We start from the raw sequence: 17,982 nt of genomic DNA, 5'->3' as shown, positions 1-17,982 counted from the left end.
GGTTGGAAGTAGATTATGAGGAAATAATGCAGCAAGGCTTAAGTGAGCTCTGAAAGACATTAAAAATAGTTATTTAACCCAACAGCCTGACTTTATTGACACTCCTGAGCTAAAATTAGGTTATATAGCACTACAGAAGCCCCAAAGGTCCACACACACACACACACACACACACACACACACACACACACACACACACACACACACACACACACACACACACACACACACACACACACACACACACACACACACACACACACACACGTTAAAATTAACAGCTTTTCCAAGCAATATTACAGAGACAATTAGTTTGCATTCAAACGTGAAATCAAATCAGCCTTTAAAACAAACATAAAGAGCAAAGAAACACCAGGAAGTAAATCTATGGCTCTACTGCATTATTTTGCAGCACTCATACAATTTTTAAAGTTGTCATTTACAGATTTAAAAATCAGCCCTGAAACATCCCATAATAGTCTTTGATTGCATGATGGAGAAAGGAGTCTGCAGAAGAAGAATCTTGTAGCCCTGAGCACTGTACCGAGTCTGGTTCTCATTTCTCACACTATGGCAGCTAATTTTCAGCCTCTGCTGCTTCATTTCTGCATAACCTGATGCTATTGCTGCATTCTCATTAACTCTGACATTACAGCAGTTCTCATATTGGTGAAGGTCCCAATGGCCTCCTATTAGAAATAAACAATTCTGCTCTTCCGATTCAAGATTTGCAGGGAGGGATGTTTACCACTATTGCCCCACAGCATTTCCATCCTTCTGATGGGGTTAATGAGAAAAAGCAGCAAAATACATTATCAGTGAATGAGGGAATAAATGGACACTCACCCAAAGGATTATTAGGAACACCTATTCAACTTCTCCTTAATGCAATTATCTAATCAACCAGTCACATGGCAGCTGCTTCAATGCATTTAGTGGTGTGGTCCTGGTCAAGACAATCTCCTGAACGCCAAACTGAATGTCAGAATGGGAAAGAAAGGTGATTTAAGCTATTTTGTTTGTGCCAGTCGGCTCAGTTACTGGGATTTTCACCCACAACCATTTCTAGGGTTTACAAAGAATGGTGTGAAAAGGGAAAAACATCCAGTATGTGCCAGTCCTGTGGGAAAAAATGCCTTGTTGATGCTAGAGGTATGAGGAGAATGGGCCGACTGATTCAAGCTGATAGAAGAGCAACTTTGACTGAAATGACCACTCGTTACAACTGAGGAATGCAGCAAAGCATTTGTGAAGCACCAACACGCACAACCTTGTGGCGGAGGGGCTACAACAGCAGAAGACCCCACCGGGTACCACTCATCTCCCCTACAAATAGGAAAAAGAGGGTACAGTTTCCACGAGCTCACCAAAATTGGACAGTTGAAGACTGGAAAAATGTTGCCTGGTCTGATGAGTCTGGATTTCTGTTGAGACATTCAAATGGTAGAGTCAGAATTTGGCGTAAACAGAATAAGAACATGGATCCATCATGCCTTGTTACCACTGTGCAGGCCGGTGGTGGTGGTGTAATGGTGTGGGGGGTGTTTTCTTGGCACACTTTAGGCCCCTTAGTGCCAATTGGGCATGGATTAAATGCCACGGGCTACCTGAGCATTGTTTCTGACCATGTAACCATCCTCTGATGGCTGCTTCCAGCAGGATAATGCACCATGTCATAAAGCTCCAATCATTTCTAATTGGTTTCTTGAACATGACAATGAGTTCACTGTACTACAATGGTCCCACAGTCACCAGCTCTCTACCCGATAGAGCATCTTTGGGATGTGGTGGAACGGGAGCTTCGTGCCCTGGATGTGCATCCCACACATCTCCGTCAACTGCAAGATGCTATCCTATCAATATGGGCCAACATTTTTAAATAATGCTTTCAGCACCTTGTTGAATCAATGCCACGTAGAATTAAGGCAGTTCTGAAGGCGCAAGGGGGTCAAACACTGTACTAGTATGGTGTTCCTAATAATCCTTTAGGTGAGTGTCTGTATCCTGCATGAAGGTAAAGTGATTTTTACTATTTATGAGGTAAACAGCTCTTTGTAGGTGGGGATTATTCACTTTAGGTCATTTCTCTGCCATTTGCAGAGACACAACCACAACACAGTTTGTGGTAAAATATAATATGTGCATCTTTTTTCCCACATAGAAATCTCTGACATGCTTTGGTCAAAATGCAACAGGATTATTGGATATAATTCCTGCTATACTGTATTTTCCCTCTTTTGAGCCGTGCTTTCATAGAGGATTTTTGTGACACAGACGTTGTTCTCATTGGCACCTTTACACCTCTCCTTTATGATGTTTAATTGGCTGGACAGATGCAAATCACTCTAATCCAAACCTGCAGCCTCCTGCAGAGATAAAACTAAAACCTCAAACCAGCTCTCTGAACACGTTTAAACACAAAACTATTGTCAAATGCCTGAATACCAAACTGCATCACAATAAAACGTTTTGTTTAAAATCTCAAACTGCAAATACAAACAAGCAGCAATGCAGCCCGCATGGACATAAACACAACAGTCTCACTTCAAACCAATAAAAAAGCTAAACAAACATTCAAATATAGAGGATGCTAAAATTGCTGAGAGCATCCAACTAAACGTGTCTCGTGAAAATAAATTATATTAATCTCACGACGAGAGCGTAGCTCTTTAATTGATGCAAATGATTCCTGATGGTGTTGTTTCTAATGAGAGAACATGAGACTCGGAGATGAACTGTTATGTTCTGGATGATTTGATGTGAGGAAAACAAAACAATTTGTTCTTTTAAATGAATGAATTCCTAACAAAGATCTGTCTCCAAGTTTTATTCAGATACGTAGATAACACCTAAGGAAGCGGAGTCGTTTTGTGATCCTGTGGTTTTGTCTAAAACTGAATTGATTCATTAAACATTTTGTTAAATTCTAAACCAGTTTATCTAAATGTGCTCTGTTGAACAGCAACAGCGTTCACAGGACTAGTGTCACTTCAAGTAGGAGGAACTCGGCATGTGGATACTGTCGGATGCTCTCCAGGAGTTTTATTTGTTGACAGACTGATGGAAGATTGCTTTCTAAATTACGCTGCTATGCCACATGAGCATGATGGTGCAGCTATGGTATCCTGATGTGACTGAAGTAATCAAATTATATTTTAGTGTCTCTGGGTTACAAATGATCCCTTAAATGAACCTGCTAAAGCTCTCATTCGCTCAGTTTTTTTTAATACATTTGTTGTCATTTCTAGAATAAATAAAGGCCTTGTGAGTCGTTTTTTGTTTAAAAAAAGGCTCTGGTGCTCCTGTGTCAGGAAGTCCATGTTAGACGGAGGAGAGAGAATACGGCAGGATTTGGAGCTTTGCTCATTAGTGCTCATGGTATGTGAACATCTCGCCTCTGGTTAACAGCAATGTGACTCTTCTGCCACAGCCATTCATTCTGCAACGTTGAACTCTGCCATGTTGTGGAGTTGCTAATGCTAATGATTAGCTTCTACTAGCTGAGACGTGCTTTCCTGGATGCTAAATCAACGACAGGCTTCTTCGTCATGAGCCAAGATGGATGAGTCCACGAATGTTAAAACTTCTTTCCGGAGTATTTATCTTATCCAATGGCACCATCTAGTGGCTGACAAGCATATCATACAAAAACTCTGTTCCTCTGTTTTTTTAAGATGGCGACTTCACGTTTCTGTTTATAAATGTGCTTCTGTAGCCGAAAAGCAGAGCTAAAACACGCTGATTTACGAGTATTATTCTCATGTCATGCTGTGTTCTCGTATATTTATATTTTAGACTTACTTGTCCATGAAAAGTTCATCAACTCTGCATCAGTCGAGGTATTCCTTAAATTTGAAGCAAGTAAGCGATAGTCTAACGCTATTGGTTAGTTCTGGTCGGCGCTCAGTTTCCCATTGCACGGAGCTCTGCGGGGCAGGGGGCGGGCTTAGCAACAAAAAAAAGACATATCACTTGCATTTTATCACAGTACATGATGAGACAATTTCCTTTATGGATTTCTGACAACTCATACATAATTTCTGAAAGGGGAAAACTCCGGAAAGCAGTTTTAAGTTACAGCATGGCTTAGATCTGTTTGGCTATTTCTGACCCGAGCATCCCACAACCCTGTGTAGATAAGTGTGTATACCCCCACCCACCGCTTTCTCACGGACAACAATTGAACTTAGTTTTTAAACATTTGGATATGAAATGCAAAATAACTCAAACAAGCAGAAATCTGAAATTTTTAGGGGTGTTTTTATTGGTTCTTGGTATGGTAAATGGAAAAATTGCCTATATTTGTATAGTGCCTTCTTAGGGTTTTACAACCCCCCAAGGCACTTCACAACACAATCAGTCATTCATCCTCGCCTCTCATCTCCACCAGTGTATGAATGTGTGTGTGAATGGATGAATGATACACTGTAGTGTAAAGCGCTTTGGAGTCCTTACTCTGAAAGGTGCTATACAAGTGCGGGTCATTTATCATTATCATTTATCCATTCACTCACACATTCACACGCTGGTGGGGATGAGCTAAGATGTAGCTACAGCTGTCCTATAGGGCGCACTGACAGAGGCAAGGCCTGCTGAACACTGGCGCCACCGGTCCCTCTGACCAACACCAGCAGACCAGGTGGGTTAAGTGTCTTGCCCAAGGACACAACAGCAGCATTCTCTGGTCAGAGTTGGGATTGACCCTGCAACCTTCTGATTTCTGGACAACCCACTCTTCCTCCTGAGCTACCGTTGTCTCCTAGTTTATAAGAGTTACATTTTCCATCACATCAGCCTCTTGAGAAACTTCATCTGTAAAAAAAACACGAGACCCCCAAACAGTATCTAAGAATCCTTTAGATGCAATTTAACTCTGTCAGGAAGAAAACGTCAGCACTGAATGAACCCAGAACAAGCTCCATACACTCAGGAACACAACCACATACTGTAAGGAAGGCCCTTAGAGGCCTTTTACAACAGCAGAACAGTTTCTTTTTCTACTCTAATTATAGAGCCACGTGGGAGGAGAACAGTGCAGAGGGAGACAGGTTGTTTCCAGCTGCATGCAAGTCTTTAAAAATTTCTGCTTCATTTCCGCATGCCCAAAATTTAATCAGGCTTTCTGCAATTTGGTTTATAAAATCCCATAAAAATGTATAGAAAGGCACCAAATGATTTTATTTAATAAACTTGTAATTTTTGTGTAGTTTTTCTCTTTTATTTAGATAACTAACAGTTTATGAAACCTGATTTTGGTAAAAGTCAGGCTTGAACACCAGTTGCTGCCTGGGACACATTCCCAGTGGGTCTTACTCACAGATGGTGGAGGTGTTAGTAACATTAATCATTTGCATCATCGGTGAAAAGGAAAATTTTGCAGGGTTCCAGCATTTCTACTGCATCCCATCAGATGTCTACATCTGTCTGGACCTCATTTCCCTTTGGATATTAAAACACTTTATATAAAACCTACATATATTCAGTAACCTTTAAAATGTGCAAATACGCCATTTCGTTGAATGCCGCTACCTCCTAATTATTTATTACTAAGCCTCTCTTCTCTTGAGCTAATGGACACTCAACTTGAGGTTTCTTTTTGTGCTCCCTCTTTAATAACAGTAATGCCGTCTGCTGTATAAAGTGCAGATTTCCTTCCTCTCCACTCCAAGACTGTGCTCATTAATCTACTGATGCAGCAGGTACAATGACAGCTAAATAACAGTTCTAATGCAGGAAACTGAGTCAATAAACTGCACCGATGCCAACTTGTGCAAAAAAAAAAATCCAACATTTGGTCAAAAAATGTGCGATAGACACTTGTACCATTCAGTAAACAACATTATTCTCTTCTCCTGTTTTCATTATTCTAATGGTAGGAGATGATTTTACAACTCAGATGGTAAAACATTAGTCCATCAGCTGTTCTTGATCATAAATGGGAACCCCAGTGAGTCAATAAAAATGAAAGTCAGTGAAGTGAAAATAAAGTTAAAACAACAGGGTTTGAAAATGAAGGGTTTACTTGTTGGATGTTTCATTTTCAGCAAAGTCATTCCAATCCAAAAAAAAAAGTCTCAATATTGATCTAAGACCAGTTCTGAAATGTTCAGAATTTTTTATTCAGCTACTCTTGAACTGCTAATGACTGTTATAAACTATTATATAGTTATCTACTTTATTTCAGGATTTCATAGTTGGTACTTGCCAGAGGTGGAAAGTAACGAATTACATTTACTCACGTTGCTGTAATTGAGTAGCTTTTTTGTAAATTTATACTTTTTAAGTCATTTTTAAAATCTGTACTTTTACTTTTACTTGAGTAAGTTTTTTAAAAAGAATTGTAATTCGCTACATTTTAAATCATATCCGTTACTGAGTAAAAATAAATTGTAGGCTTAATAAATTAAAAATATTACGTGTAGTAGCGTCGGAACAGAAAGAGACACCTGCATGAGCGCCACGTCTAAACCGGGGGCGGGGGGGCTACACGCTTTATGATGAGGACAAACAGCCATTTTTACCGCAGTTTTGCTCAAAAACATCAGTTCAGTCCCTGTGATCCACTCGCTGTTTACCTCCTCTCTCCCTCCTCTCCTGTGGGTTGGAACCCGCACCTTCGCGCACCGGTGTGACGTCATCAGAATTCTGCTCGGTTCAGCAACCAGACTCGGTTCCGTGTTTGAAATGTGTTTCCTTACCACGCACGGAAGCGGCAAAATTACGTTTAGCGCTCCTAAGAAGTCGATTATCAGCGCTCTGCTCATAAAACAGAAGACCTGCAGGTGAGTTAATCCTGATACTGTTCAGGTGTAAACATTGTGCTCCATCCCTGTGTTTGAACTCAGAAGTTGCTTCTTGATGCCACAGATATGTGATGATTTAGCTTGTTTCTTTATTTTACTCCAGAATAAGAGATTAAATTATTACTAAAGCAGTTCAGTGTAGTTAAATTAGTCATTCAAAAGATTCTAACATGCTGTGTGTGTGTGTGTGTGTGTGTGTGTGTGTGTGTGTGTGTGTGTGTGTGTGTGTGTGTGTGTGTGTGTGTGTGTGTGTGTGTGTGTGTGTGTGTGTGTGTGACTGCATAAGACAGCATGGTTTCATCAAATCCATGCATCCTATATCTTGGCTGAAGTAATGGCTCAGGAAAATAACTTGTATTTAATAAACAATGATGTCTCTGCAGTGTTTATGATAATGTTTTATCTTATATTGGACCTATCTTTGGTCTGGGAGGTGTAACAATCATGATACAAGCCTTTTAAAATATGTTAAAGTGATACAAGAGGAGATAAATGCATGAATTTGAAGTTCATATTTGGAGACCAACCGTCACAGTTTGGAGGCTCACGCTGGTGAGGAGACACCATTAGTTCTAGTAACACCTGGGCTCCCAAGGCCTGTTCTGACAGGATGTACGTTACGGGACCCTCAAGGATTCCAGTTGGATGATTATTTAGGAGGATTGGGATGAACAAACTGGTTTCAGTGGTGAAGGGTTAAAGGTATTGGCTCGGCATTAAAATTGTAGAAATGCAAAATAACTACACTTTATTATCTATATAAACATGAACTGGGTCCAGTTTTATTTTATTAAGGACTTTTGTCATAAATCATTACAGAAAATCCAAATCCTCTCCTCCACACAGTGAAGAACTGTGTTTCGCATACGTCACTCCAGCACGTAAAACAAGCTAGCTGCTGATACTAATATTGTGAATCACTGTTATATGTTTACTTTCATGCTCCTAATTATTACGTAAAATTGCGTTTACAGCTGCAGCAAAAGGTCTGAGCCATGTGTCTATGTCCTACACGCATTTTTAAATAACAGGTCTGATCTAAAATAATAACCTACATATATAAATCCATCTAGAACCGCACCGCTACTTCTGGACTCCAGACGAGTCCCGTTAGCATGACTGCAGCAAAACTGCTAACCGTGTTCGCTCCGGTAAGGAAAGAACAAGTCCTTTGGGAAAGCTACGACACACACACACACACACACACACACACACACACACACACACACACACACACAGATATAATCTAAAAGATGATCTCTATATTTCAACATGAAAACCTCCATGTCATCCTGGATTAGTGCAAACAACGAGTTGAGCTAAGGAGTTACTCCAGCATCAGGAAGATTTATTCTGGTAAATTGTCGGTTAAATATTTTCCAGAGTTATGTCAATAAATACACACAGCAGTAAAACTGTAGATTACTGAACTATATTGGGACACATGATGGAGCTAAAACCAGCTGAAAACTTGTCAGCTAGAGCTCCCAGTGGAGCACAGAAATGAAATATTTAAGAAAAGTAAACAAACTGTACCGATTTTGGTTCTGAAGATGAACAGAATCCTCCTCTATGTCCAAATCAGGTCGCAGTTCGTCTGAGTCAAATGGTCTAAAACATGTCTGCACCTCTGGTAGTGATATCCAGCTGGCGGGGTCGGAGTTCGGTTGAACTTCTCCAGTAATCTAATATCCGTTCTCGTCGCCGTATCCCAGAGAAAAAACAAATCTGATGGACTAGTAGAGGCTTCAGAAGCTACATCTGATTGATGACACATTGTTCTCTGCTATAACACTAACGCAGAAACAGCGGAGCCAGGCGTTGTTTACTACAGCTGTTTCAGCAGAGCTCCATGTGAAACGTCAACTGCTGCCCAGGGCTTAGACCGGAAGTTAGTTTCTGTTTTTCCTGCGCCAGTCACAAACATCAGATTTTCTTACAATTCCAGCCGTCAAAATCCAAAAACCTTTTTCATCTGAGATTTTAATACACATTTTCACATGCTGTTTAAACAAATTTTGCCTCTGGCCGATATCTTTAAATGAGTGAGTGAACCCACTACCAAAGATGAACTCTGCTAACTAAAAATCAGCTGCTCTAAATAAGCATTCAGGGAAAAGTCATGGGCTTGTTGTGACTATAACCTAATTTATGTTACTAGTTTACAGTGTAACTGCCTTTGTACTTCAATATGCATATTTGTTCATTTTATTTAAAAAAGGCCACTTTGACATTTATACCCCATTGTCTTTTTTTTAACTATTCAGAAGAGCCCGTCCTTGCACAGTCAAAGTAACTAAGTAACTTTTACTCTGACTACATTTGAAATAAGCTACTTTTTACTTTTACTTGAGTACATTTTGAGGCAGGTAATTTTACTTGTAATTGAGTAAAATTTCATGAAAGTAATTATACTTGTACTTAAGTACAACATTTTAGTACTCTCTCCACCTCTGGTACTTGCCACCTGCAATATTTAGATCCTCCACCAGAGCGCAGAAGATGTGTATAAGAATTGATTTACATAGTTTCTAAGAAATGCGCTAATCCTGTTGAAGAGGTGGGGTTCTTGCCCTCATGCATTTAATGTTACAGGATTAGCACCATTTTAGAATAGGAAATGTGAATTAATTCTATTCGTGACAATAATAGCATGAGGTGATCAGTAAAATATGCAATGCCACTTGCACACTAGCATTGGCTCCACTCTGCTCCGCCTGCTCCAGCCTCGCCGCATTTGTTCAACACTGCCTTTGGGATGCGGACATGATTGAGCACATGGGCAGTCTGTGATGTCGTGAGTGCATCTCTGAGCACGTAGGCAGTGCGCGGAGAAGTCCACGACTTTGCGGTGTCTCCATTATTAAACAAAAGCGGCCTAAGTGGTCTTGCTGTTGGAAACTCTGACTCTGATTTTGCATCCTGCTTTGCTGTGTCTGGCAGCACTGTGTGTGTGTGTGTGTGTGTGTGTGTGTGTGTGTGTGTGTGTGTGTGTGTGTGTGTGTGTGTGTGTGTGTGTGTGTGTGTGTGTGTGAGTGAGTCAAAGGCTCGTTAACTCCACAGTATCCAGAATGATAATGAATCGCGCATGCGGACAGCCCCTGCGGGCTGATTCTATCTGCCAATCAAAGGCTCTTCCTAATGGTAGGTGTGATTTTGAACCGGCCAATCAGTCAGCAGTGGGCATGCTGGACCAGTTTGGACCCAGGCAGACGGCCTCAGGAAGAGGGCTGAAAAGATAATTGGTTGCATAAGGGAAAATCCAAGGCTGCCTAAATGAGAACACTCCAAACCCGGTCCAGGCGGAGTGGAGCTGATATTAGTGTGTAAGTGCCATAATCTCACCTGTATACTCCACAGAAACACAACTCAGCACAAAAATGGTGGTGTTGCTGGAGCCAAGATGGGTGAGTCCATGAATGCTAATTTGATATTATGACGTGCTAATGTAACTGGCTTTTCTAATCCGAGCATTTCCACGTTTATGTTTTAATGGTGGCTAATGCAAGAAATAGAGGTAGACCATTTCACATTAAACTTGGAGTCAACGATCATTTTTCAAAAGTAACAAGTAAAAAAAATGGTTGAAAACTTCTCCTCCGATACATTATTACACTTTCGGGAGCTGGTCTCAATAAACTAATGAAACCGTTAGTTGGAAATTAAACTTTCACTCAGTAGGCTATTTTTCTCTGCATTTCAGTTTTTGCATGAGTAATGTTTTCATTTTGTGCTTTTGATGGCAGCAAAGCACCAGCAGACTGAGCTCTTTCTGCTGTAATTAATATCACGATGCCGAGATTGACTCCCTCCCTCAAGCTCTGGGCATTCCTGGGGCTGCAGCCAACAGCTCAGAATGATGCAGCTTAGGCATTGTGGAAAAAGACCTTCTTCCTCCTCCTCCTCCTCCTCTTCAAATCGAGTGCTCTGTGGAAGCCAAATTTCAGTTCAGTTTTTCCTCTTTTTTTTGGTCTACCAAGCTGCTTCATCACTCATTATGCCAACAGCCACTCCTGCTCTTATTAACCTCCTTCCTACACCTGCTCCAGCCCTTTGGCTCACAGAGAAGATATGAAACCTAGCTCTGTTCAGTCACGATAAAACAACTTGACCACTCTAACTCACACGATATACCTTCACAGAAACCAATGCTCCTAGGTAAAGCCGCACTGATTTGAAATAATTTTTTGTGCAAAACATCCTTTGTTCTAAAAGAAAAGCTTGATTCTAACCTGCTGTACTGTAGTAGTTGCTCAGATGATTGACTTCCAGAGGATTATCCTCTCAAGCTCTCATCACAGTGCATCATCCCTCCATGAAAGCAATCAATAGCTCTTTGAGAGGAGGATGAATACTGTCGTAATTGAATGATGGCTTTTGTGGAATTAATATTTAAATGCAAAAAGATTTATCTTGTATAACCCTTAAGATATTACAAGAACCAGCAGAGGGGATTAACCTGGTATGCATGAGCTCCAAAGTGAATGAGTGATGAGAAAATGAGTCAGTGCAACATGGGAATATGGATTTATACAATATTTTTAAGTTGTACATGGATTGTCACTTAGTTTTAAAGTTTACAGGAGTAAATGTGGTGAATATTAAAGGCAGAAAATGTGAAACATGCCTCAGAATCTGCATTTTTCCCTCTTGATGTTACCTATGGACATAAAACAACCATTGCATACGTTTGAGTCATTTTAACCGAAAGAAATATTGTAAATGAGAGATTGTTGTCAGAACTCGCTACGGTGCCTAACTGGTGACATCTTTGTGTGTTTTCTATGCAATAATACATTTCTCCAACATCCTTAACATTCTAGCCTGAGGGTCGAACAGTTTCCTGCAAACGCAGGTCTGGATTTCCCCGGCTTTTCCCCCAACGATGGCATCCTCCAGAAAAACAAATGAAATTTTACTGCCTATTATAAAAATGTGGGTAAAAAGTCTATTCCTTAGATTAATTTAAACTAAAAAATAATAATGTTGAAAATTCCTGTTTCCTTTAGTCCTTCGATATATTTTTGAGCTACCTGTACGACATCTGATTTAGGTCTAATAGAGTAAAAGCCTGATTTATTTCTCTTTAGACTGTGTCATTTGGAAAGAACCAATTAATTGTGACTCTTCATCATGTTTTATCTGTAGATGGCTCATCTTCAGATATCATTGCCAGACCAGTAACCCAGTTTCCATTCCTCCAACCAGCTGTTTTAGACCTATTCCTCTCAGTTGTCAGATGTCTGAGCTGAGCAGCGTGGCCTACTTAGGTTTATCAATGGTGGTCACAACTGGGTTATAGATGGGAGGAAACCAGAAAAGGGAACATTTTTATCCTGGGTAATCCAGTAAAAGGCTAGATTACGTTGTAGGAATTGGATTTAAGTTTGAATTCAGGTCCCTGAAATAAAATAATGTCATTCTGAGGTTTTAGCACCCACCCCTGAACAAAAATCCAAGTAAGGATGCAATAAACCAAAAAAAAAAAAAAAAAAAAAATACTAAGTTAATACCTGAATAAAAACACTGGATAGAGGCTGTACAATGACAAAAATATTTTGGTGAGTTAAGGTGAGTCGATCCAAACTCAAGAACCAGCCAAAACAAATCACCAAGCAGCTTGTTTTTAAATGAGAGATTACCTTAGATTTGGTCAATATATCGATGTTACTTAAACGATGGGTTTCACTTTTTATTTAAAAAAAAATCAACACAGCCTTCCCTGCATGGTCACAAACCAAGATGGGTGAGTCCATGAATGCTAATTTACAGAGAGACGTAGATCTGTGCGGAGTTTCTGTGTCCATTTAAGGAAAAGTGTGTAGAAGATGAGCTTCATGTTCTGGGTGCAACTTAGAGTGACCTCGCCTTTTAATTTTGGCAGATTGAAATCCAAAAATATTACTTGTGATTATTTGAACTATTCACTTGAAGTTACAAAAACTGTAAAATGCTGAAATATAATTTCATGAATATTTTGACTTTCATTAGGATTCGTCATATTGTCATCTTTATGTTGACCCCACTGTTTTGTCCTGCCTTTGTATTTGTTGTCTGTTTGTTGTGAACTGTTGTCTCTTCTGTCTCTTTCCCTGTTTGTCTCTTTTCTCCCTGCCTGTCCACGCCAGTACGTAGGCGAATGCGGTTTAACATGCCACAAACACAATTACTGCACAGCAGGAGAAATATCTGGTAACACTTTAGTTTAGGGAACACAATTAGCCATCAAATAGCTGGCCATTAATATGCATATTAGTGGACTACTATGTCTGAATTGGTCATTATTAAGCCATTATTAGGTGCTTATTACCAATGCTGTAATTCTAATATTAACAGGCCATTAATTAAGAGTTTTATCAAAATAAGCCGTTCATAATGGTTTGTTAACTGAAAGTAAACGGTTTGTTGCTGATTTACGCACATGCTAATTTGCTCAAATCAATGTAAGGCTTTTAACGAAGTAATTCAAGGGGAATAGTTATTCTGCATTAATAACCAAAAATATTATTTGTGATATTATGTAAATGAACACCAAACTCCATGTTATTAGAGCCTAAACAACATGTTCCCCTTGAATTACTTAGTTAAAAGCCACATATTGATTTGAGCTAATTAGTATGTGCGTTAATCAGCAACAAACAATTTCCTTTCAGTTAACAAACCATTATGAACGGCTTATTTTGATAAACCTCTTAATTTATGGTCTGTTATTGTTAGAATTACGTCATTAGTAATAAGCTGTTAATAAGTGCTTAATAATGAGTAGTTCAGACTTAGTAGTCCACTAATATGCACATTAATTGGCAGCTAATTAATGGTTAATTTGTGTTCCCTAAACTAAAGTGTTACCGTATATTCCACATCCCTCTTGCTGTAGAGTACTCTGGCATGTTATGGCACCCGGATCAACCATTCTGTCTGTTTCAACTGCCAAGACAGGACAGGATTTTAAAAAAGTCATATTGCACAGCCCTACTAAAGACCTTATGGTAATGACTGGAGGACTTTTATTTCTAGGAATGAATTAGGATTACATGATTAAAGGAAAAGAAATGTAGTGCAAAGTCAAATTTAAGTTTAGATGAGATCAACTCAGTTTTTTTTTAGCTGTAACACTAAATAAGCACCACGTAAAAGAGCTAATCTACTATTTAAGATAAAATGTGATCTAAATGAAAGAAGGTATATTCAACACATTTCTATGGAGTGAGCTTATAAGTGCTAAATGTGTTGCACAGCATCCTGATGCGACTAAACTGAAGAGCACTTACAGTACAGTTGTCCGCTGTTGAGACAAATTACATTCATGAGGCTGCTGGCAACGACATGTCAGAAACAAACTTTGAGGTTTGAGAAACGCCTGCTGCACCTGACAACTACACAACACAGTCCTTCTCCATAAATAATGACGAGGAAGGATCTTCCACTGAGACTAAAGGATGGAGGAAGAGGAGGTGAAATCAGAGCAAGAGAGAGACAACGGGCTGGTTAACACTGAGGAATCAGAGGGAGGGGAGGATCAAAGGTTTGGATCAGAAACAGGATTAATGAAATATGAATGATAGCATCAATGGCGGTATCACTGCTATTGACACTTAGTAACTCCTTAGGAGTGAATAAGAGCCTCACACATAAACAAAACCAAACACGAGGATGCTTTTCTCCTGGGTTTGCCACAGCTGAGTTTGGGCCGGTGACAAACCAAGCTGGAAGCGTCAAGTGTTGCTGACACTGCAGACAGACAAGCTGTTTGCCCCGCTGCCAACTAAACCTGTCAACCAGAAACCAGTCAATGCCAGTCACGCTGACACGACAACTAAACAGGTCCAAGACCAGCTCTGAAAAGGCTGCAGCGCGTTCGGCAGGAACATCCAGGAGCAGGTCTGAGATTGCTGCATCAGCTTCACTGCAGAATCAAACCCAAAACGACCGCTGATGTGATTCTATCCTCCCTCCACAACAGAGAGCATCCCACCAGAATTATAATAATCTAACACCATTTGAGTCATTGTTACAACTTTTGATTATATTAATATTTTAATGATTCGTAGAAACATTTGCAGCTTAAATCAAAATTTAAAAAGCCATTTTGAATAACTAAAAATAAAAATGTCCAAACAAATGATGAATTTATTTATTCCTGAAGCTATAAAATGTTTTATTATAATGAGGACATTTTCATGAGTATAGTTTTATTTGCTGCATCAATAATGTTTTTATTTGCATACAATCCAAATTACTACATTTATAACAATAGTTGTTTGCATGGTGTTCAAAATAACTAATATTTTTTGTGCAACAGAACGACATTGTGCACACATCAGTAATAAATCTGATTAATTTAAGTTTTATTTGATTGAGGTGATGATTATTTTATGGGTAAAAAAGCATTATATCTCCAAGTTATTTATAATCAATTGAATTTAATATAAACCATTTATATTATTATTGTTTTGTAGTAGGTATTTTTTGTTTGTTGAATTGGATTTGAAAAAATACACCTATATTCATACCGGTCCAAACCACCAGGACACTCCATGCAGCCCACACCAAAGCCCGGAACATGTGTGGATTCGTTTTTCTTACATTTCCACCACTTTTTGTGGCTTAGAGACATTTTTCTTCTCTTTGCTCAGAAGACCTTTTTGACACTGGGACAGTAAAAGCTGTGTGAGTCTTTAGATGTCCCTGATTTATTAACTTCAATGACACTTTATAGGAAACGAGTGACGAGGCACAGTTTTTCTATCTGCCCTCAGATGACCCAGCTTCTGTTCACAATCTGAGTCGTGACGCTGGACTGCAGATCTGATCAGAAAAGTGCACGTTTGCAGATTCAACTAAGATAAAGTGTACTGCAGCATAAATAAAACCCCATCTGAGCGGGATTATGGATTCATCAACATCAGCTTCTGATTAGTAAAACATTATATGTAGATGTGTGAAGAGATGCGCCTTCTAATATGAAATCATTGCTGCACCACAGAATCAATGAAAGGGACAAGCAGAGCTTAAAGCAACATCTTTGGACAGTAATCAAAGCAACACCTGCACTGTTAAAGGTTAGCATCACAGACAGATGGTACATTACTAACCAGGATGGATGGAGGATGGGTTGGTAGATAGAAAGCAGGTGAAACAGGGATTTTTTCCCTTTAAACCAGTGGTGCTCACTCCTGGACCTGGAAAGCCGGTATACAGCATGATTTTCTTGTTTTTCTGCTCCAACACACCTAATTCAGTGGTTGAATCACCTGTGCAGCAGCTCATCAAGCTTCAGAAGTCTGTTAATCACCTGCTGATTGGAATCAGGTGTGCTGAAGCAGAGTTGAAACTCAGGCCTAGTCCACACGTAGCCGTTTTTTTTTTTAAATGAATATCCGCCCCTCCAAAAACTTGCATCCACACCACCTCATTTAAAAAAAAACTCTGTCCACACGTACCTGGATAAATACGTTGTTAAGGACATGCCAGACCTGTAGGTGGCAGTACTTCCCCCGTTCTTAACCTCGTCCTTCGTCTGTGATCTTCCGCAAGGAGCAGTAATTCCTCTTGCAAAAACAAACAAGCAAAAAGCGCTTGGACAATTGATAAAGCAAGGACAGCTCTGAGGGCATCCATGCTGCCGGCTAGTGTAAACACAGGTCGCACACCTGATGTCAGCATTTTTTTTGTCGCGGATAGTGATGTTGCGGACCTTTAAACTCCGGTTTTGTCTGTCCACACGCAGACACCCAAATCCTGCCGTCTGAAGCTCAGCTGTGATGTGGCTCACTTCTAGTTCCTGGAAATGGTGCACTGGTGTATTTGTTCCCCTGAGTATGACTTACAAGGCATTCGTTCCTACTATAGACCAACGCAAATGTGTTGATTAAACAAGTGTTCCACACCTTTAATTTGAAGTAGCTGTCACATTTTGCACTGCTAATCTTTAAAGTTTAAGTATGCATGATAGGAGATATGTAAAATAATTTAGTTTTACTTCTTTTATGAGGAGGGGACCCCACACATATTGGTATTGGTTTTATTCGGCATTAGAAATCAAGAATTAGTCTATATCGGATATGCAGATGTGTTAAAATCCCAACCTGGTTAAACCTGTACAGGAAAAACAAAAAAAAATTGCTGCATGTACCATAATACCCAGCAAGCAGCCATAAGCGGTGCTCAACTGAAACTAAACTCTCACATCTGCAAAGAAATATATGACCTCCCCTCTCAGCTGGAATATTTACACCAGCAGCCATGCCCGGACTCTGACTTACTGACAGGTGATCAGTCCTAGTTTTTAAATTCCTTTAGAGCCTTAAACTCAATTTAAAGCCTAAAATAGGCTGAGTTATGGACAACTTTAAAGCAGCACATTAACTCTTCAGCTGAAGAGCTGCTTCTTGAACATATTTTCATTGTTTAATGAATGAAAATCTCCCATGCAGCTGGGCGTGATGTGAGTAATGTTGCATTAGTTGTACTTTCGTGATGTGCGTGCAATTTATATGAGGAAATAAATGATTCAGCAACAACTACTAGGGATTTCACACAAAACTCAGGTTGTTTGTTCTGCACTTAGTGTTTAAAACACATTAGTCTCTCCAGGGGATTACATATGTATTATGCATACAAGTAAGTATGCACACAGTTAAACCAGAGATACTAATCAGTAGGCAGAGGTAATCAAAGATTTGAAGTGAGATTTCATTAAAAGCTTTCCTGCTGCAAACTGGGATTAAATAGAAGCTGTTTCTCTGAAAGACAAATGTCTTACAACTTTTTTTTCTGAACACAATTAGTCACGTCTTCCCTTTACACCATTCTTCCTCAATCTCCCCAGGCTATCCTTCTATTTTTACCTACTGTAGTCTTTTGTCTTTTCTCTCATCCCTCCTGACATTTCAGTTTCTGTGCTCCAGTCCCTTAAACTCAGCCTCTCACGTCTCGTTTCTCCTACCCCCCACCGTGTTTTTTTCTCTCATTCAGAGCACGTTCAGCACCAAGCCAACCAAGGAATTAGGGAAACACATTGAAAAGGGGACACAAAAACAATGTAGCGTTAAAAGCAAGTCAATAACCAGCTCAAGTGAGAAGACATCCATCTTCAACTGCATCAAGAGTTTAAATCCCAGGTTTTTTTCTCCCATTCCCTCCACACCATTTCATACCGTTCTATCCAGGCACGTCC

At 39.7% G+C, this 17,982-nt stretch overlaps 1 protein-coding gene across 2 annotated transcripts in view; it reads right to left on the bottom strand.

The window, feature by feature from the left end:
• Positions 1 to 17,982, bottom strand: part of mctp1a (multiple C2 domains, transmembrane 1a) — a 189,247-nt gene that overhangs the window by 113,316 nt on the left and 57,949 nt on the right. The gene's annotated exons all lie outside the window — the stretch shown is intronic.

This window comes from Nothobranchius furzeri, chromosome 17, assembly GCF_043380555.1.
Source record: "Nothobranchius furzeri strain GRZ-AD chromosome 17, NfurGRZ-RIMD1, whole genome shotgun sequence".
Taxonomy (NCBI): Eukaryota; Metazoa; Chordata; class Actinopteri; order Cyprinodontiformes; family Nothobranchiidae; genus Nothobranchius; species Nothobranchius furzeri.
The sequence above is the reverse complement of the archived record's forward strand: the minus strand, read 5'-3'. Positions and strand labels throughout refer to the sequence as shown.